The sequence below is a fragment of the Rhinolophus ferrumequinum genome, chromosome 9, assembly GCF_004115265.2.
Source record: "Rhinolophus ferrumequinum isolate MPI-CBG mRhiFer1 chromosome 9, mRhiFer1_v1.p, whole genome shotgun sequence".
NCBI classification, from domain to species: Eukaryota; Metazoa; Chordata; class Mammalia; order Chiroptera; family Rhinolophidae; genus Rhinolophus; species Rhinolophus ferrumequinum.
The window spans coordinates 45,829,178-45,848,949 of record NC_046292.1 but is presented as its reverse complement, the minus strand read 5'-3'; the positions used below and the strand labels follow the sequence as shown (position 1 = coordinate 45,848,949).

Here is a 19,772-nt window from a genome sequence, read left to right as displayed (position 1 = left end):
ATTACAATTTTAATACAGTTTTTTCCTTTCTTAAAATGTATATAGATTTTTTTGGCACCCCTGTATTATAGGAATGCTTTGTATATACATACGTACATAATACCCTGTGTATACATCATCATTTCTGCATTGACTGTGTTATTTTATGTTTATTAACTTTTATCTGTGCCCAATGAGATGATCATATTCTAAGGTCATGAACAAGGTCTCCTCTGTTCCCAACCTGCTATATGGCACATTGTAATCTCAAAAAAAAAAAAAAGTGTATTAAATGAAGAAGTAAAAGGAATACTAGAAATTCCCTTATTTTTTAAACGTAAACTCAAGATTTTATTGTCTTCATAATAAAACAAAATATGAAGCTTAGAACCGGATCACTAGGCCCTTTCTTTTCTTATCCCCTCCCAGTTCAAATGCTGGCATCTCTAATAGCCAGGATTCTCTTAGATCAACAGTGGGTCTCAACACATTCAAGCCTCAGCACAATCTTTGTTATTTTAGCCTTTTGGCAGAAAATTGGCTTAGTCTGCCCACTATAGCCACTCTACTTCCTGTCATAATGCCACTGTCCCTGCGCATACAGAGAATCCTTGCCTTTCTCATATTGTATCACTTTGTGGGGATGGTGCTTGCCACACTTCTTACAGAAAGTCCCACAGGTTTTAGGAACTTCATATTTGTGAGAGTGCTCTCGGCATGGAGAGGATGAGCTACATAGATGTTCCCTTATTTTAAAAATATTTTTCTCCACATAAATATTTTAATAACTGGGGGGTTACTTGGGTTATTAAGCTCCTTTTTTTCATTGTCAACTCTCAAAGAGAAAAACCATCTGTCATCCACACTTCAGTGTGAATTACTTCAAGCTGCTGAATACCTGGCTTAGATGCAGGAGTTGAGAGGTTAACTGGAATAGAGTAGTATACTTTTGTTATTCTTATTGGCTGCCCAGCACCTTTGAATACTCTTCTTATATGTGATGATTTCTCTACCCTATTAAATAGAAGGCAAACTTCACTTTCTCAGTCTCTCTTGCAGTTAGACTCCTCTAATCAAATACAGTTGCACCAGATTTTGAAATGGAGGCTGGAGAACTAAAGAAGCAGGCAAGACCCAGTTTAGCAAGAGTGAAGCAGGTGCGTTTGGATTCCTGGGGGACAGTAGCAGAGGTTCTACTTGGAGAGTCCATGCCCCACGTTAGAATCAGTCGTAGAAGCTGTGATGGTTCTGCCATGTCATTTGGGCGTTGGTCCTCCAAGCCTGGTTCTCTCACCTTCCAGAAGATTCTGTGTACTTAATATTCTTTAATAAATTTCTTTTCTGCTTAAACTAGCTAGAATATATTCCTACATGGCCTATCTAATATCATTGACTAATAGAAGTAGGAAGGAAGAAGGGAGTATTTATCATGGTGCTTTGGTGAGGACAAACCAGAAGAAAGATGGAGGACCTTAGACAGGGGAACAGCAGTATAAAGAACATGAATCCTTGGAGGAGCAGGGGTGAAGAAGCAAATATGAAGGAAAATGAGAATCACCGAAGTTTGCCTAATTGGTGAATTTTGCCTATGGTCCTGGTAGGAGCCATTATAGACCTAAAAATAATTCTTTATCTGTCTCTTGTGAGCAAGGTGTATGCTGAGAATACTGATATAATTATTGGTTTAGAAAGCTGCAACTTTAATCTTCTGCAATCTGCTCAAACTTCCTGGTCCAGAGAACCCCTGACTCTTCTAATGCGGATCAGTCTCTCTAAATAGGTACAGCTCTTTCCTATGTAGCTCCTGTCCCTCTTTCCACGAAGAAGAAGAAGAGAAGGATGGCAGGGAAGAAAAGCAGCAGCAGAAGCACAGTACGAAGAAAGGAAAGAAGGAGAAGGGGAGAACAGTGTGTGGAGAACAGACAATGCTGGGGAGAGTGAGATATGCAAATATCCATTTGGAAAAGGAGCATCATACTTTTTCTTCTAACTACCTCTTCTCTTTTTAGCTTTTTTCTCCTTCTAAGATATTCATTCAGTGCTAAGGATTTTCCCATTTGAAAAGTCTTCCAGAACATATTTCTTTGCAAATATTAAGGCTCTTCTATAAACGCTAACTTGATATAGACCATCTAAATAAATGTGGGATTTTCCTTTTTGGAAAGTACATTCATTTATCCAACAAATATTTATTGAGACCCTTTATGTGCCAGGCATTAAGCTCGGGAGCAGTGCTGAATAAGATAGATAAAGGCCCTTGGGAGCTTTCATTAGTATTGAGCTCATCTATACTCTCATGTTTCATAATCTATTAAAATAAATGTCCTCTCTTGAAATCATAGCAGTGGTAAAATGGCAGATTAAAGTGTCTATCTCAAGGTTACATACAAGTGGGTGCTTAGTATAATTGCTTTGTAATGATAAAGTAATGATACTATTAAAACTCTGAGTATAGGCAGAGCAATTTTTGAACTTTATAAAGCAATGGAAAAAATAAATTTTTATCAAGAATATTATGAAGAGCTATAAATCAATCAATTGGGACCTTCTAGATAGACAAATAGGTGTATTTAACCTGTGCGCATGCTATTAGTGTTATTGAAGATACTTCTTACCTGCTCCTGATGTTTCTTCCGTTTGACAGGAGCCCATTTGTATAGATATCAGCATAGGGCTTCTGATCTCTTGCCAACTCTGCACCCATTCCACCCGGGGGGTGACGTTTGAAAAAAGAAACTGGGCATGAACAGCTCAGCTTCTTCCTCTTGGGGTAAAGCTGAAGAGAGAGAAGAGAGAGTGTGTGTTTATCTCCCTGCTTTTCTAGGAACAGGCAAGCCCATGCTGGGGGCAAAGGAGGGTTCTGCCCAGTTCTGGCACTGCATGCACCTGGGTCGGTGCGTCTGAACAATCCTGGACTCAGTATTAGGAAGCCCACTGGATCAGACATCAGCCCGCAACCTAACTTTTATACATAAAAAAAGTGATTTATTTTGACTCCCTCTGTCTTACTCGTATGTATGTCTTGTTTTCCCATAGATTCAGAAATAAGATGAGGAAAAAGGGCTAATTATTGGCCTTTCAAATTAAATAACAATTGTCCCAACAATTAAGTAAAGAAAAATGTAAGACAATGGAAAGAGCCCAAGCTCTGACATCAGCCCTGAATTTTGAATCCTGGCTGTGAGGTCTTGGTTAAGACACCTACGCTCAGAGAAATCTCATTTCTTCTTTGGTACCCTGAGGATACTATGTCTAGTACTATTGCAAAGATGAAAGATAACATATGTAAAGTACTAAGTACAATGACTGGCATTTAACAAACAGTAACTGGTAGTGGTGGTGGTGGTGATTTGGGGTACCCAACACTGGGATAGTTGCAAAAGTATTTCTGCTGTCATGAAAACTTATCTCTTTAAGGATAACATTAAACTTTTTATGTTTAATTTTTTAATGAATTATCTAAAATATTCATTTCTCATATACAACATTGCATGCTTTAAAATAATTTGGTCACTCAATAATTTCTTTGGAATTCAGGAGAGATAATGAGGACAATTGGAGTGAACGTGGTTATTTCCAGTTTATTAATCAGTTTTGATTATCGTAGAGAAAAACTTTGCTAGTAATAAGATCTTCCTTTAAGTCAGGCACGATGAGAGGAGAGCTGGCAAAGAACAAATCAGGCATGTTACTTTTGTAGACTATTTGTGTCCCCTCATTTTTAAAGTTAATGTTCCATGTATGGAATTGTCTGTGAGTCAACATAAGATATTTGCTTTTTTCCCCCTCATAGGCATCTTTCTGAACATAGTTTTATCATCCTTGCCTATCTCTGCTGATTTCAATTCATCACTGGCAAAGGTGTGGAGTGTTTTGTGGTTGGATAACAGATTTATGAAAATAATCCAGATATGTTTCTATTATTTTTCTGATGCATGCTTTCCAAGGTTCATTAGGTTTAGAGATTTTCATGTTTAGCTCAAATAAATAAAAAAACTCCTATATCAGTTTGTGACCTATAACTCTCCTGAAAAATAACATAAATTGATTTAATTTAGATTATGCTATTTGTTATGAGGATACTTTTTTCATATTTTCTTAGCTGTCCTGCAAGCTTATATTTAGAATGTTTTCTCTGCAAACTGATTGTTTAGGTATGAAGCAGGTAAGAATTTTCCTTTTGTCTGTTAGTGCTTTCATAATTTATATTACACTTAAACAAAATCTACCCATCAGCAACAGCACAAAAAAAACTAGAATTTAAAAAAATGAAATAAATTTTTTGTGCTCACAAGTGGAAACCATGTGTTTTTGCAAAGCACTAATGAGCAGTTTCTAGATTATAAGAACTCCATGGTTTAGCATTCTATTATGGAGGGGTCATAGAAGGAGCCAGGCTATGCAGACAGGGCATTCTTTTGGACGAGAGCACTCAGCCAAAATGGAAGTCATGAGAATACATCAAATGCATCAAATAAATGACTGAAAACGTATATCTGGTCAATCCAGATGACCAGGGATACTTTAGTAATTGAATTCAGTTTGATTTTTGACACTAGCATAATAAAATCAAGTGATTTTTTTTCTCCCTACTCTTGAGCAATTTGCCTAAACAAAATGTTCTCTTATTGGCTCCCAGGTTTTCAGACTGCTTTGTCTCTAGCATTTTCTCTAATTTCTCCCTATGAGGAATGAGATATTTACTGAACTTATTTAGCTGAATATATTAATTAGAACTCTTCTTGTGGCAAGCATCAAAAACTTAACTCAAAATGGCTTAAGCAAAAATGAAACTTGACTGGCTTACGTCAGTCAGAGATAGACAACTTTAGGCATTGGTGCAAGTACTCAAACCAATGCTGTTCAATATAAATGCAATAAAAACCACAAATATGAACCACATATGTAATTTAAAATGCTCTATTAGCCACACAAAAAAGGAAAAACAGGTGAAATTATTTTTTCTAATGTATTGTACTTAGCCCAATATATCCCAAATACCATTCCAACATATAATTAATAGAAAATATTAGTGAGAAATTTTACATTCTTTTTTTTTTAAACTTTTATTTATTTTAAGTGTGTTTTTCCAGGACCCATCAGCTCCAAGTCAAGCAGTTGTTTCAATCTAGTTGTGGAGGGCGCAGCTCACAGTGGCCCATGTGGGGATCGAACAGGCAACCGTGGTGTTAACAAGCATCGTGCTCTAACCAACTGAGCTAACCGGCCGCCCCAGAAATTTTACATTCTTTTATTCACACTAAATCTTTGAAATCAGCATGAATTTATACTTATAGCACATCTCAATTTAGACTAGCCACATTCTAAGTGCTGACTAGCCATGTGTGGTTAGTGACTACCATATTGGACAGTGCAGATTAAAACAATGCATTAGGAAGGTATGTCTTGCTATTGCTCTACTCTGCTTTCCTCTCCGTTGGCCTTAGAATGCAGCTTAGTCTGACTAACTTCCTAGTTATTCTCAGTTTTCAGTTTTACATATTCTGTCTATGGTGATCTTTTCTTCTACTCAGCCTTACTTACTAGCGACATAACAGCATGTAGTAGTGTTTGAATGGGTGTTCTTTATCATAAAGATTCTAAGGGAAAGGATATACCAGTACAAAATTCATTATTATTAAGGGAAAAACTCAGGTACTAATCCACACAGAAGATACAATTTCATCAACTCCCCACTCAGACTCCTATCCAGGATCTTTCTCTCAGATGTAGAAAGGACACAAAAGGTTGGTTGTGTCATCTGCACAATAAAAAAGCATCATTTATGGAACAGTAGAACTATGTCTACATTTAGAGGGAGAATGTTATTTTTTATATTTGTTCTATCTCAAGAGAATCTGGGAAATTTTTTTCTTTAAAGATTTGAAATATAACACATGGAACAGTGAACTCCAAAAGGGAAAAACACTGGAATTAAGAGTTGGGGAGGCTGGAATCAGAGCAGTAATAGATGCTAAAATCTATGTTAGGTGCTGTACTAAGTGCTTTATATACATTATCTATTTAGACCTCATATAACTCTATGATGTTTTTGCCTCTTATGTCATTATAATTCCAATTTTATAGATAAAGCTACTGAACTTTAGTGAAATTTTTTAAAAATTTCCAATGTGGTAACACAAGAATGTCTCAGTGCTGACCCCAAGTCGAAGATCTGGGGGAAAAAAAATATGTAAGGAGACTCAGAGTACAGCTATGTCTAACTACAGAAAGAACAAGGATTCATCAGAGAAAAGCTTTTAAAATGGCTGGAATCTACTCAGCCAAACTTAATATGTAGTAGTTGATTTTATTATATATGAATTTGAATGATAGCCAGATCCACTGACTTGCTCATACCAATACAAGAGGGTTGCAAATAGACTTTAGGTTTCCCCAGTGCTGTTAATACACTAGGCATTATTCATTGTGGTAAAGAAAAATGAGAAATAATGAGGGGGGAGGAAGTTGGGGGATATGGAATAGGAGGTGGATAACAAGTAGTTATTTAATAGATTCCAACTAATACTACTAATAATTATAACAACAATAGCAAAAATAGCTAATATTATTGAGCACTTACGATGTGCCAAGTCCCTGAATTATTTAATTTTATTCTCCCAACAATCTACAAAATAGGTGCCATATTGCTCTCATTTAGATTCCCTGACTTTAGGAAATAGTGGATAAACCATCTTATTAGAAATCTCCAGCTTGCTCATCATTTTCCTTGGAAATTTCTTCCATAGTGCTCCTGAATAATTTTTATTGTTCCTTCTTCTTTGGAAGCTCTCCTTCTTTGGCTTCTATGACATCACATCTCCTCTTTCTCCTCCTAATCCTACTGTCCTTTCTTCCTACCATTTTCCTTGCTATTCCTTCTCCACTACTCTTTTTTAAAATTTGGTTTCTGCCCTGAGCCTTTTCTTCTTTCTCTCAGTTGACAAATTTTCTCTACTCTCACACTTCAAATAACATCTACTTTCATACCTTGAATGTCCATGTAGATGCTGATGATTCTAAAGTTGGCCCACTGGATGGACATTTCTGCCTGAATACCCTACAGACAACTTTGAACTCTGGGCAAAACTGAATTCTTTACTTCCTCTGTAAATCTCTTCTTCTTATGTGCACTTACTCAGTCAATGTTATTCACCATCATCCACCCAGTTTCCCAAGCCAGAAAGCTGGGTATCATCTCTAGCACCATCCTGTCCCTCGCCTCCCATAGCCAATTAATAGCAGAGCCAACTCTACCTCCTACTCACCTCTCAGACTGGACCACCTCTCTTCATTTTCACCACCACTACTTTAGTTCAGGTCCTTTTCTTTTCTTATTTAGTATGATAGAGACCGCTAGTTGTCCTCCAGAAAATTCATTATCCTTTTGTTGATGGTCACAAACTCCTGTTTTTTTGACTGGGCATATGGCCTCAAAGAATAAAAACTACATTTCTCAGCTATCCTTGTAGCAAGGCAATAGTCATGTGTCTCAGTTTGGCTAATGATACATGCACAGAAGTGATGTGGACCTTCCAAAGTGATGGGAGCCTTCCAGATCATAAATTTAAAGAGAAATATATTCCTTCTCCATTCTTCTGTCTCTCAGCTGTAACGCATATGTGGTAGTGGTGAACTATCTTGAAACATGCAGAGGAGGGCAACACCTGAGAGTCCATGGCCTGGAACTGCTCTACCAGCCTTGAATTGCTTATGCCCAGACTAAGTGTGGAATAAAATTTTATCTTATCCCTGTTATGTGAGTTTCTGTTAGAGTAACCAGGTCTATAGACTAATATCCTTGGATTACTCCAACAGCCATTTGATTGGTCTTCTTGCCCCCACCTTTAACGTCTCTTCAATCTGTTTTCTTCACTAAAGTCAGAGTAATCATTGATCAGACTGTTCCCTGTCATCCTCTACTTTCCCATGCCATTTCTTTCAGTGTGTGCTTTATATGCCACAGCCTGCACACCAACCCTTCATTAAGTTGGCCTCTCCTTTACCTCTCCAGTCTCACTTCTTATCATTCCCTACCTTGTATGCCAAGCTCAAATCACATAGAACACAGAATAAGCTAAGCTCTCGTACCTCAGTGCATCTGTACATGCTATTTGCTCTGCCTGGATGTCCAGTCCCACCCTTATTAGTACCTCTGCCTGGCTGGTTTCTCCTTGTCCTTTAGGAAGCAGATCACCTCCTCTTGGAAGTTTTTCTTGCCCACCCAAGAATTGGTTATAGTTCCCTCTGAAGTATTCTGTGCATACTTTTATCAAAGAATTGCTTGTTTACTTTCCTCCCACCTTCTTCCCTATCAACTTCCTGGAGAGCAAGGATTATTTTCTCATTAAGTGTATCCCATACCTTAGCATAAACCCTGCCACGCATGAACATTCAAAAGATGTTTATTCAGTGAGTGAAGAAGTCAGTGAATGAATGGATACAACGGAATCATGAAAAAAGCATTTGAATGGGCTACAGAGACCTGGCTCTGCCAGGTCCTGGATGGTTTTAGTTGAAATCATTTCGCTCCACTTCAATTGAGCTGGATAAGTTCTCAGTTTCCTTCCAGGTCTATGATTTACAAATACATTATACAGGGATAAGTGACAGTATGCAAACTTACAGAGCTGACAACCTTAAGGGGCTGGCTAAGTAATTCTTGTACTAAAAAATGTACTTTGAAAAAAAACATGTCAAATAAAAATGAACTTTTACAGCAATATTTAAGTTCTTCCTACTTAGATCTTTTAAACAATTTTTTTTTGTAGAATCAATTATTTCACAAAATATGTAAGAAATACCTATTATTTTCTCTGTTTGAGAAGTAGAGAATGTGAAATTCAGTGATATTAGGTGAAAGGGTTTCCTGGACCCAATTCCTGTGTGTGTGTGTGTGTGTGTGTGTGTGTGTGTGTGTGTGTGTGTGTGTGTAGGCTTCTCAACACCAACAGGCAATTCTCAGGTACCAGCAGGGTGTCCAAGAATCCAACTCAATTCTGACACTGTCTACCCGGAGATAAAAATAGATTCCACAGGTAAAGGGCTCCGTCCCACAAGACCACCTTCTACTGCAGACACCACTTAAAAGCTGAGGTTGTTACCTATCCTTTTGACTGACTAGCTATAAATCAGAGATTCCAACAACCCCCTTCTTGGGTTTGATTAATTTGCTATAATGGCTCATAGAACTCAGGAAAACCCATTTACTCACTAGATTCCCGATTTATTACAAAGGATGCAAATCAACAGCCAGATGAAACGATATATAGGGCTAGGTCCCAAACAAAGGAGCCGCTGTCTTTGTGGAGCTTAGGGCCTGGCATGATGGCAAGTGAAAGCGGTCTGGTTTTCCAATGTGGACGCTCTCTGAATCCATCCTTTTGGGTTTTTATGGAGAATTCCTGACATTGGCATGATTGACTCATTGGCCACTGGTGATTGATTCAACCTCTATTCTCTTTCTCCTCCCTATAAGTCAGTGGGTGGGACTGGAAGTTGCAATCCTCTATTCATGGTTGGTTCCTCCAGAAACAAGCCCCAATTCTTAGGTGCTTTGCAAAAGTCACCTTCATTAACATAAACCCCATTGTGATAGAAAGGTCTTTTCACGAATAACAAGACACCTATTTCACCTTTATGGCTCTGAAACATTTTCAGGAGCTGAGGACAATGGGCCAAATATTATATCAAAAGATGCTCCCATTGCTTTTATCACACAGGAAATTGCAAGGGTTTGGGGAGTTATGAGCCAGGAACTGTTGTTAAAGACTGAGAAATGCATTTTGGTCATCTGCATAAATAAATAAATAAATAAATAAATAAATAAATAAATAAATAAATGCATATCTATATAGATATATAGATATATCTATATTTCATATATATTTATTTCATATATATATTTATTTCTTATAAATAACAATATTGCATTAGGTAATTTATTACCTCCAGCAGTAGAGACAAAAGCCGAGTCGGAATCTGATTCAAAATTGACTTAATAGTGTCAGGAAGAGGGAGAATTCCCCCCACTACCCTTCTTTAGTTCTTACAACTGAACTAACAATAAAATGGACACAAGACCAGATTAACAGGAGAAAAAACAATTTAATATGTGCTCACAGGAGAATCATAAATGATGTTCAGAGAAATGATGACCCAGAGAGTGTTTTACTTTTTAAACAGAGAAATATTAAAATTTGGTGAATTGATAGGACAGAAAAAAAATGTGCTCATTAGAAAGGAATCTAAGCAAGGTTTGGGTATTCATTAGTGAAGAATCTACACAAAGTTTGGCCTTGGGAAATAAATTAATAAAGTGGCAATAAGCTTTGTTTATACAGGCTCTTCAGCCATGTGATAAGGTTGAAATATCAGCGATCCTGGAGCAGGGAAGGCACCTTTTACAGGACAGATTTATTTCCTGTATTCAAAGAGACAAGGGAGGGCCAAGGTATGCTTTGGCACTGGCTGCTTGTCAGGTAACTATTTCAAAGTAATCAATATACCATTATGGGATATTTTGGGTGACCTGTCTTTGGCCCCAACAATAGAATATCCCACCTATTGTAGAACAATTGTGTGATATTACAGAGCTAAAACAATAAAGAAAGCAGCGAACTTTAAAACAAATTGCAGATGTGTTAAAACAGCAAATATCAAAGCTAAGGTGTAGGATGACGTTCTATTTTAGAATCACGTAATTATGGAGTGTGGCAGCATTCTTAAGGGGTAATCTACTTTTTCCCTACCTTTAAGCAAGGCTACATCTAGTAGTCCCCAAACAGAGCAAGTTATGCAGTTCTGTAAAATATTTAGAAAAACAATATTCTACAACTCTTTATCACACTTGCGCCAATACCATATGATACTGATAACAGAGAATTTTTATTTACCTTAACAATCATCTAGTTTCATCACCTTTATTTTATAGCTGAGGAAAAAGGGTCCCCAAAACGTTATGATTTGCTCAAAATTGCATAGTAATATTGTTGCAAAGTCAGAACTAAACCTTAGTCTTTCTGATTTCCAGTCCCCTGCTCCAACTGTGTCAAGAGGGATTGTGACTTTCAGGACCTTTCCCATTTCACTCTCAATGTCTCTTGGTAAGTTTTCAACATTGTTCCTGGCTCCCTAGCCAAGACCTCATCTTTCAGTTCATAGGCTGAACCTGTTCTAGCAATGATCCCATACAGCCAAGATTCCCATCCTTTCCTAGTTGAAGTAGGCAGAATTTTTTTTTTTTTTAATTTTACTGGGGAAGAGGAACAGGAATTTATTGGGGAACAGTGTGTACTGCCAGGTCTTTTTCCAAGTCAAGTTGTCCTTTCAATCTTAGCTGTGGAGGGCACAGCTCAGCTCCAGGTAGGCAGAATTTTAAGGCCTCCAAAATTCCTGCCCCTGGTGTACACGTTTTGTGTAAGTCCTTCTTAGCTGGGTGGGACATGTGCATAAGATGAAATAGTTGCTCCCTTGATAGGTTTCCTTATGTGAAAAATATATAATGGTGGTCGCCTTTGGTTATATATTGATAGGAAACAAATATATCAGCATTACCTGGTTATATTTAGTGAGAAAATGAAATGCTGTCTGAATGTAGCTCCCTCAATTTCCCTTATTTTCACCTCTAAAATGCTGTATCGTTTTTCATCTTTTTCTTTCCTCCCGAGGTAGGAGATGAAAAGTACCTCTTTCCCTCCAGGTTATCAAAAGTGTCTGTCTCACATTTTCAATTTTTCCATCTCCAATTAGTCCTTCCACACAACCTACAAACATGTGGGTTTGCCTACCTGACAGAACCTTTTCATGACTCAACTTTTTTGAACTTTGGTGCTTCTTCCTTTCTCTGTATCAGACCTGTTTGTTCCAGATCTACCCTACTGTTCCTAAAAAACACTAAGGTCAGCTGGGCCCAGATCCAGAATCAATAATCCCCAGCAGGTTTCAGATCCTAGCCCACGGAAATCAAACAAGAACATCACATTAGGGCACCGCTGACATTCATTCCAAGTGGGCCCTTGGCCCAGCATTTCCTCTACTTGCTTTATTTCCTTAACCCTTGGCTGCTTAGATCATTTAGTCTGGCTACACGATAGGCTCATTCTCTGAGATTTCAATTCTCTTTCTTCTCTGATCAGCAGGTTGTCATCTCCCTTCTGACATACTAATTTACGCCGTTTTCTTTCTTTCCATTTTTTCAACGTAGAAAGAATGATATAATGGACCCCAGCATTCTTATCACCCAGCTTCAACAATTATCTGCATAAACCCAATGTTGGGTTATTATTTTGTGGGTTCAGTGACAAAAACACATAACATTCAATTTACCTTCTTAACCATTTTTAAGTGTAAAGTTCAGTAGTGTTAAATGTATTCACATTGTTGTGCAACAGATCTCTGGAACGTTTTCATTGTTTAATATTGAAACTATACCAAACATTAGTCATGTTGGGTTATTTTTAAAACAAATGTCAGGCCTCGTATCATTTAATTCATGAATAGTTCAGTATGTATCTTCAGGGAATAAAGGCCTAGTTCTCTCTTTTGATATAATCACAAAACCCGTATCACACCCTAATCAAGGTTTCAACAGGATGACACAGTCAAGATAAGATAACTTTAGGAGGGTTTATTTCAAAGTTTGTTGGTATAGGGAAACCACAAGGTGGTACAGTAACCTAGGGTTAGTGGCTAAGTTGGTACTACTGCCTCCAGGCACATATGGATTAGGGGAAGGAGTGGTTACCAGAACATGGAAGGAGACAGAGTCTAGAGAGTTGGCTGGCTGCTTTGAGAGAAGCAATGTCCTTTGGTCAAGAGACACAGCAAGCAAGAAGTGAGCTTGTAGGGAGGGAGGCAGGGGAATAATACTTTCCTCACTCCCTCAGTTCTCTTGCCAGTATTTCTCACTGGCCAAGTCCATCTAATAGCTACAGGGCATGGGAGACCTGCTGATACAGTTCATATAGATAAGCCTTCTGGAGCAGAAAGCAGGGTGGAGAGTGTATTTGGAGGAACAAATGAAAGATATCCAGAAAATAATAATTCTTAGTATCACTTAACTAGTCAATGATCGGAATTTGCTGTCTCACAAATGCCTTTTATTTTATAGTTGGTTTATTTTCTTTGGACCCCCCCCAAAACTCCATACACTGTATTTAGGTTGGTACATGTGATGGTTAATTTTATGTGTCGATTTGACTGGGCCACAGGGAGACCAAATATTTGATCAAACATTATTTTGGGTGTTTCTGTGAGGGTGACTTTGGATGAGTTTAATATTGAAATTGAAAGACTGAGTAAAGCAGATTACCCTCCCTAATGTGGGTAGGCCTCATCCAATCAGTGGAAGGTTTGAATAGAACAAAAAGGCTGACCTTCCCCTGAATAAGAGAGAATTCTTCCCGTACAATGACCTTCGGGATGAGACATCAGTTTGTTTCTACCTTCAGATAACTCGAAATGAAATATCAGCTCTTCCTGGATCTTGAGCCAGCTGGCACTGGGACTGGAACCGCATTCTCAGCTCTCCTAGTTCTCATGCCTTCTGACTTGGACAGGAACTGCACCATCCGCTCTCCTGAGTCTCCAGCTCGCCAACTACAGATCTTGGGACTTAGCCTCCATATTTGCTTGAGCCAATTCTTTATGATAAATCTCTCTATCCTATTGGTTCTGTTTCTCTGAAGAACCCTGACTAGTATAGTATGTCTCAAGTCTTTTTTATTCTCTTTCTTAATGATGGCTTTATTGAGATATGCTACAATAAGTGTATTTGGTCTTTGTCTCTGATTCCTGACACAGATCTTCTAAAGGCATTAGAATTTCCTGAGTGATAGAGGTGATAGGTACATCTTATGTTATGTACGTTATGTTGTTATGTTGTATAACGACCACGTCCCAACCCTGTCTGAATTTATGTAAATGAGGTGACTCTTGGTAGGCCCTTAGATAGCTTCAGGATGTTGGCTGGTTGCCAGAGGAACCAACCATGTGATTAGAGTGTTGGAATTTGCAGCCCCACCCACGGACCTCTATAGACAGGAGAGGCTGGAGATTGAGTTCAGTCACCAATGACCAATGATTTCGTCAATTGTGCTTACATAATGGAACGTCCACGAAACCCCCTAGATGGTAGGGTTTGGAGAGCTTCTGAGTTGGTGGACACATTCATGTGCTGGAAGACTGGTGCACCCCAAATCCACAGGGACAGAAACTCCTGTGCTGGGACTCTTCTTCACCTCACCCTAAGTACCTCTTCATCTGGCTGTTCATTCTCATCCTTTATAATAAACTAGTGATAGTAAGTAAAGTGTGTTCCTGAGTTCTATGAGCCATTCTAACAAATTATGGAATCAGAGAAGGGGATTGTGGAAACCCCCTGAATTTATAGCTGGTTGGTCAGAAGTAGAGGTGGCAACTGTGACTTGCAACTGGCATCTGAGGTGGGGGCAGTTTTGTGGGATTGAACCCTTAACTTGTGGGGGGTCTATGCTAATGCCAGGTAGTGTAACATTGAATTGTAGGTCACCCAGTTGGTGTCCAGAGTTGGAGCATTGGTAGGTGTGGGGGAAAAAACTCCACACATTTGGTGTCAGAAGTGTTGTATAAAAACTGTTCAAGATATGATTCATATACCCATGATTCACTTACCCATTTACAGTGTACAATTTATAGCTTTTAGTATTTTCAGAGTTGTACAACCATCACAGTTAATTTTCATCACTGACAATCAGCAAATGACATTAGCAGTCACCTCCCATTCTCCTTTTCTCCCAGCCCCCGGAAACCATTAATTTACTTTCTGTCTCTATGGATATCTATTGTGGACATTTCATATAAATGGAATCACACGACTTCTGACCTTTTGTGTCTGGCTCCTTTCACTTAGCATGTTTTCAAGGTCCATCCATGTTGTAACACGTATCAGTACTTTATTTTTTTTAATTGTTGAATAATATTCCATTGTATGGATATAGCACATTTTATCCACTCATCAGTTGATGAGCATTTAGGTTTTTCCACTTTTTGGCTATTATGAATAGTGCTGCTATAAACCTCCACGTATAAGCCTTGGGTGGACACATGTTTTCATTTCTCTTGAGTATGCATGTAGGAATGGAATTGTTGGCTCATAGGATAACTATGTTCAACCTTTTGATGACCTGCCAGACTCTTTTCCATGCTGGCTGTACCACTCGACATTCTCACCATCAGTGTTCAAGGATTCCAGTTTCTCTACCTCCTCATTACTTATTAATATCTGTTCTTTTGATTCCAGTCATCCTAGTGGGTATGAAGTGATATCTCAATGTGGTTTTGATTTGCATTTCCTTGATAACTAATAATGTTGAACAACTTTTAATATGTGTATTGGTCATTTACACATCTTCTTTACAGAAATGTCTACTCAAATTGCCCACTTAAAAACTGGATTATTTCTTTTTATTATTGACTTATAAAAGTTGTTTATATATTCTAGATACAAGTTTCTTATCAGATAAATGATTTGCAAAATTTTTTTCTATTGTTTATTTTTTCACTTTCTTGATGGTGGTGTCTTCTGAAGCACAAAAGTTTTTAATTTTGATGATGTCCAACTTATCTTTTGTTACTTGTGCTTTTATTCTATTTTTAACCTTTAAAACAATTCCTTGCCATTTATTTTGTTGGAAGAACCAGATCATTGTGTTCTGTAGAATTTCTCATATTCTCCTTTTTGCTAATTGCAATCCTAGGGTGTTGCTTAACATGTTTCTTCATCCTTTATATTTTCTATAAACTGATAAATTAGATTTACAGCCTTGATCAAATTTGGGTTCAAATTGCTAACAGGAATATTTCATAGGTGGTGCTGTATATATCCTAAACATCTCTACATCACGTGAGAAGGAACATAGGAACTAGTTGACTCTTTTTATTTGTGAAGTTAAGATTGATCAGTGGGTTCCATTCTCATAAGTCTGAACCAACCATATAAAATTCCTCATCAGGCTCTTATGTAATGACTTACCCACTATAATCCGTGGATCAGTGCTGTCCAATAGAGCTTTCTAAGATGATGGAAATTTTTTATCTGTACACTGTCCAAGTAGCCTCTAACCACATGTGGCTATTGAGTACTTGAAATATGCCTCATAGAACTCAAAAATGAATTTAAAATTGTATTTAATTTATTTAAATTTAAATGGTCACATGTGGCAAGTGGTTACTGAATTGGACAGTATAGGTCTGGGTTAATTATTTCACCAGACGCTGCCTCACTTCTGCATTTGTTAGCTAGAATTCTTCTAAAAGAACTTTCCCTCATCAAATATGACTACCTGGAAATACAGCTCATTCAGGAAAAACATATTATGTATGGCCTGTTTTTTAAGTGAGCACTGAGTTTGCATTACAGGCTATTTTGATGGGGGTTGCCTGGCCTTTTGGCCCTTCCCAGCTCTGTAAAGCAGCAGAACCATGAGGGGCAAATAGACTCTATACTGGTAGGATTGCAATTGTAGTTTCTGCATCACTTTCATGGGATCTGTAATATTTCTTCCCCACAGCTTATCTGTGATTTTAGCTGCAGCGGTGGTGGCCAGTTATATACACGGATGGCTTCCCACCTTAAGTACTGTATCTCTCAGCTTTTTGTAGAATGGATTGTGGAGGTAATGTCCTCAGGATCAGCCTTCAACCAAAGGGTTTAGAAGTCATTAGCTAAATACTCAACCTCAGGGGGACAATTCTGAGTTGCATATTTCAGAGGGTTGCAGGTAGGATTGGGCCTCATTGCCCACAGTGGTAACACCTCCACCACACACCCTTTACTAACTTTCTCTCCTGTTCTCTATTCCCTCATTCCAGCTTCGTAGGATCACTCCCTAATAAACTACCTGCTTCTAAGTCCTGTCTCAAGCACTGCTTTCTGAGAAACATAAATTTAGGCAAGATATCAAAATATTTTAGTTCATGGCATTTATTCACTCAAAAACATTTACTGAGTGGTTATAATGAATCGGGGAGTGGATTAAATGCTGGAAATACAAGATGCTTGAAGAGGAGATCAAGTCTAATGGGGTACACAGAATAATAGGCATTAGTTGAACAGCGTAGTAAGCAATATAATAAACATGGGTGCTATTAGTTGTAATGTGTGGGCAGCTTTAGGATCCCTGCATTGTCCCTTGCAAAAGCCACATTTGCTAGGTCAAGGCCGACGAAAGGATCCATAGGTTGGACTTTGTGCCCAACTCCTAGATTTCAGTTTGGGATTGAGGTAAGCCCAAGTGGCATGGCCCAGTCCTCCCTTTCTCTGGACTACTCTTATTTGGCCTTCACAGAGCCTTCCAGTGGGGGGAGCCGCACGTCAATCTTATTGCATGAATCCAGTGGTGCTTTATAAAAGCCCAAGCTTGAAAAAAGGAACCACTCCCTATCCCCGCCAAAATACCCAAAGAGAACACATTCTCCTGCAAAGCCAAAACTTTATCCCTCATGACACAAAAACCCTTGCCCCTTTGTACCATGGCCTTAGAACCTTGATCTTGCCACAACCATAATCACTAGTGCTATATTAAAGGGGGAAAGTTGAATTCAATAAAGGATGTAATGTAAAACTATATGACCCCCCTTTTTTCCTGCTGTACCCTAAATCTTCTGCTTGAAGGACTTTAGAACACTCTGTATATCTAATGAGAAAACTGTCCTGAGGCTTTCGTGCCTAAAACTCACCATTTTGATGCTACTCTGCCAAATCAGTCCTGGCCCTGGGAAAGTAGTTTCTTTGCCAGTATCTTCAATGGGAGACTTGGGTTCTGAATCTGTCAATGGCTGAGCCATTGATGCTCCAGAGTTCCAACCAGTCTCCATAAAGTTTTAACAGGGTTAAACATGGAGTTTAAAGTCCATCTAATTTTTCACCACATTATAACAAAAGAACAACCTGGTGATGATCTAGTCTTCAATTGATGCTGAGAACTGATGCTATTTAGAACTTGTATGTAGAATCCTGAATTTTTCCTGTTAGTACTTAACATACTTTTCACTTGCTTATCTCTTCAACCAGATTCTAAACTCTTTGAGGACACAAATAGTGTCTTATTTACCATTATATTTCTAGGGATAGTATTAGTTGACAAAATGAAGGCATATATCAGGTAAGATTCTTTTAGTTATTAATGGCAGAAAAAGCCCAACTCAAATTAGTTGAAGCGTAAACCACAAACCAAAACCAAACAAACCTCAGCATATTATTAGTTCATGTAACTGCAAAGTCCAAGGCTCAAGTATGTGCTCCTTATTAAGACCCTCCTCGTTTCCATTTTTTGCTCTCTTCTGCTATTTGACTTCACTCTCAGGCAAGCCTTCTTTTGATCATGGGCTCCAGGTAGCAAATGTAATTTTTAGTTCTGATTTGGCCCAATTGTCTTGATTTACATGCCTATCTCTAAACTAGTTCAGAAGTCAGGGGAAAGTGCTGCTCTGTTTGCCCAGGCCTAGGCCACACACTCATCCTGGAAACTGGGAGGAGAGGGGGATCAGCTCCATGAAGTATGGTGGACTGAGACCTGTGTGTGTGTGCAGTGGGTAGTGTGGAAAGCACGGATGCTGGTCAGCCAAAGCAATTCCACTCTTACTGACTTTGCTGAGCTCTGTGTACATTTCCCTGAAGTTGGACCCCTGTGGGACATGGATATTTGCCCACACTGGTCTTATCTGTGACTGTCCGCTTTTCCGCAGAGGTGGGGGCCACCGTTTGCACTTGGAGTATTCCCCAGACTCTGTCTACCTCGCGTACAGCTTCATCCTGCAAGTCCTCTTCCTGCTCTAAATGTTCCCAGCAAGCTGCACAGTGCATGCAATGTCCTTCCAGACATTTTGGCAACTAGTGAGTCATGTATACAAAGAACTATTCAAAACAGAATGTAGTCAGTTCACTAAGAGAGTGGTTAAAAGATGTTTGGAGAGCAGAGATAAAGGCATACAACATCTGGCTGGGAGCTTGAGAGCAGAAAACCAATTCAGGGACTATCAAGCACCCAGGACAAGCTTAAGTGTAGGATGAATAAGGATAATAACAGTAATAATAACAGCAGTGGATTCATATAATACTTACCATATGCTAGGCCCTGTTCTAAGAATTTCACGTGAATTAACTCAATGAATCCTCACTAGACTCTTTCAAGTAGGTATAATTATTTCCCCCATTTTAGAGTTGAGGGTAAGTAATTTGCCCAAGGTCACATAGTAAGGAAGTAGCAGAATAGGATTGGGTTCCTGTCACAGAGGATCTAAAGGCCAGGATACTGTGTCAGCCTTGACTTACAGCTCTTTGAGCAGCTGTTTCATCTTTCCCAATGCAATCAAACTTGAGGGAGGACTGAATCTAGTTAACCTTTGTGTACTCTAGAAGACCTCTGGGGCTCTACACTTAGGTAGAAGCTACATATATATTCTCTTCGAATAGACTATTTTTATTGGAATGAGCACAGTTATACAAAATACATAAATGAAGTCTTCCACTGGTTAGAGTACTAGATAGGAAGTCATGGATCTGACTAATTGAGTCTGTGTCCTCTGACACAGTGTGTGACTCAGGCAAATAACCTAATGGCTGCATGCTACAGATTTTCCAACTATAAAAGAGAGGAAAACAAGCATCCAACGTACTTCACAAAGACACAACGAGAATAGTAATACACATTAAATTCTTGCACTATTAAGGATGAAAGGTACTACAAGAAAACAAGGTATTTTTATTTTTACTATAACTTCAGTAATCAGCAAATATGCATTAGAAACCAAAT

The 19,772-nt window shown here is 38.5% G+C and overlaps 1 pseudogene; it reads right to left on the bottom strand.

Moving 5' to 3' along the window:
* Window positions 1–363: 363 nt before the first annotated feature.
* LOC117027083 (60S ribosomal protein L36a-like) lies at window positions 364–2,683 on the bottom strand (annotated as a pseudogene).
* Between the last annotated feature and the right edge of the window lie 17,089 nt (window positions 2,684–19,772).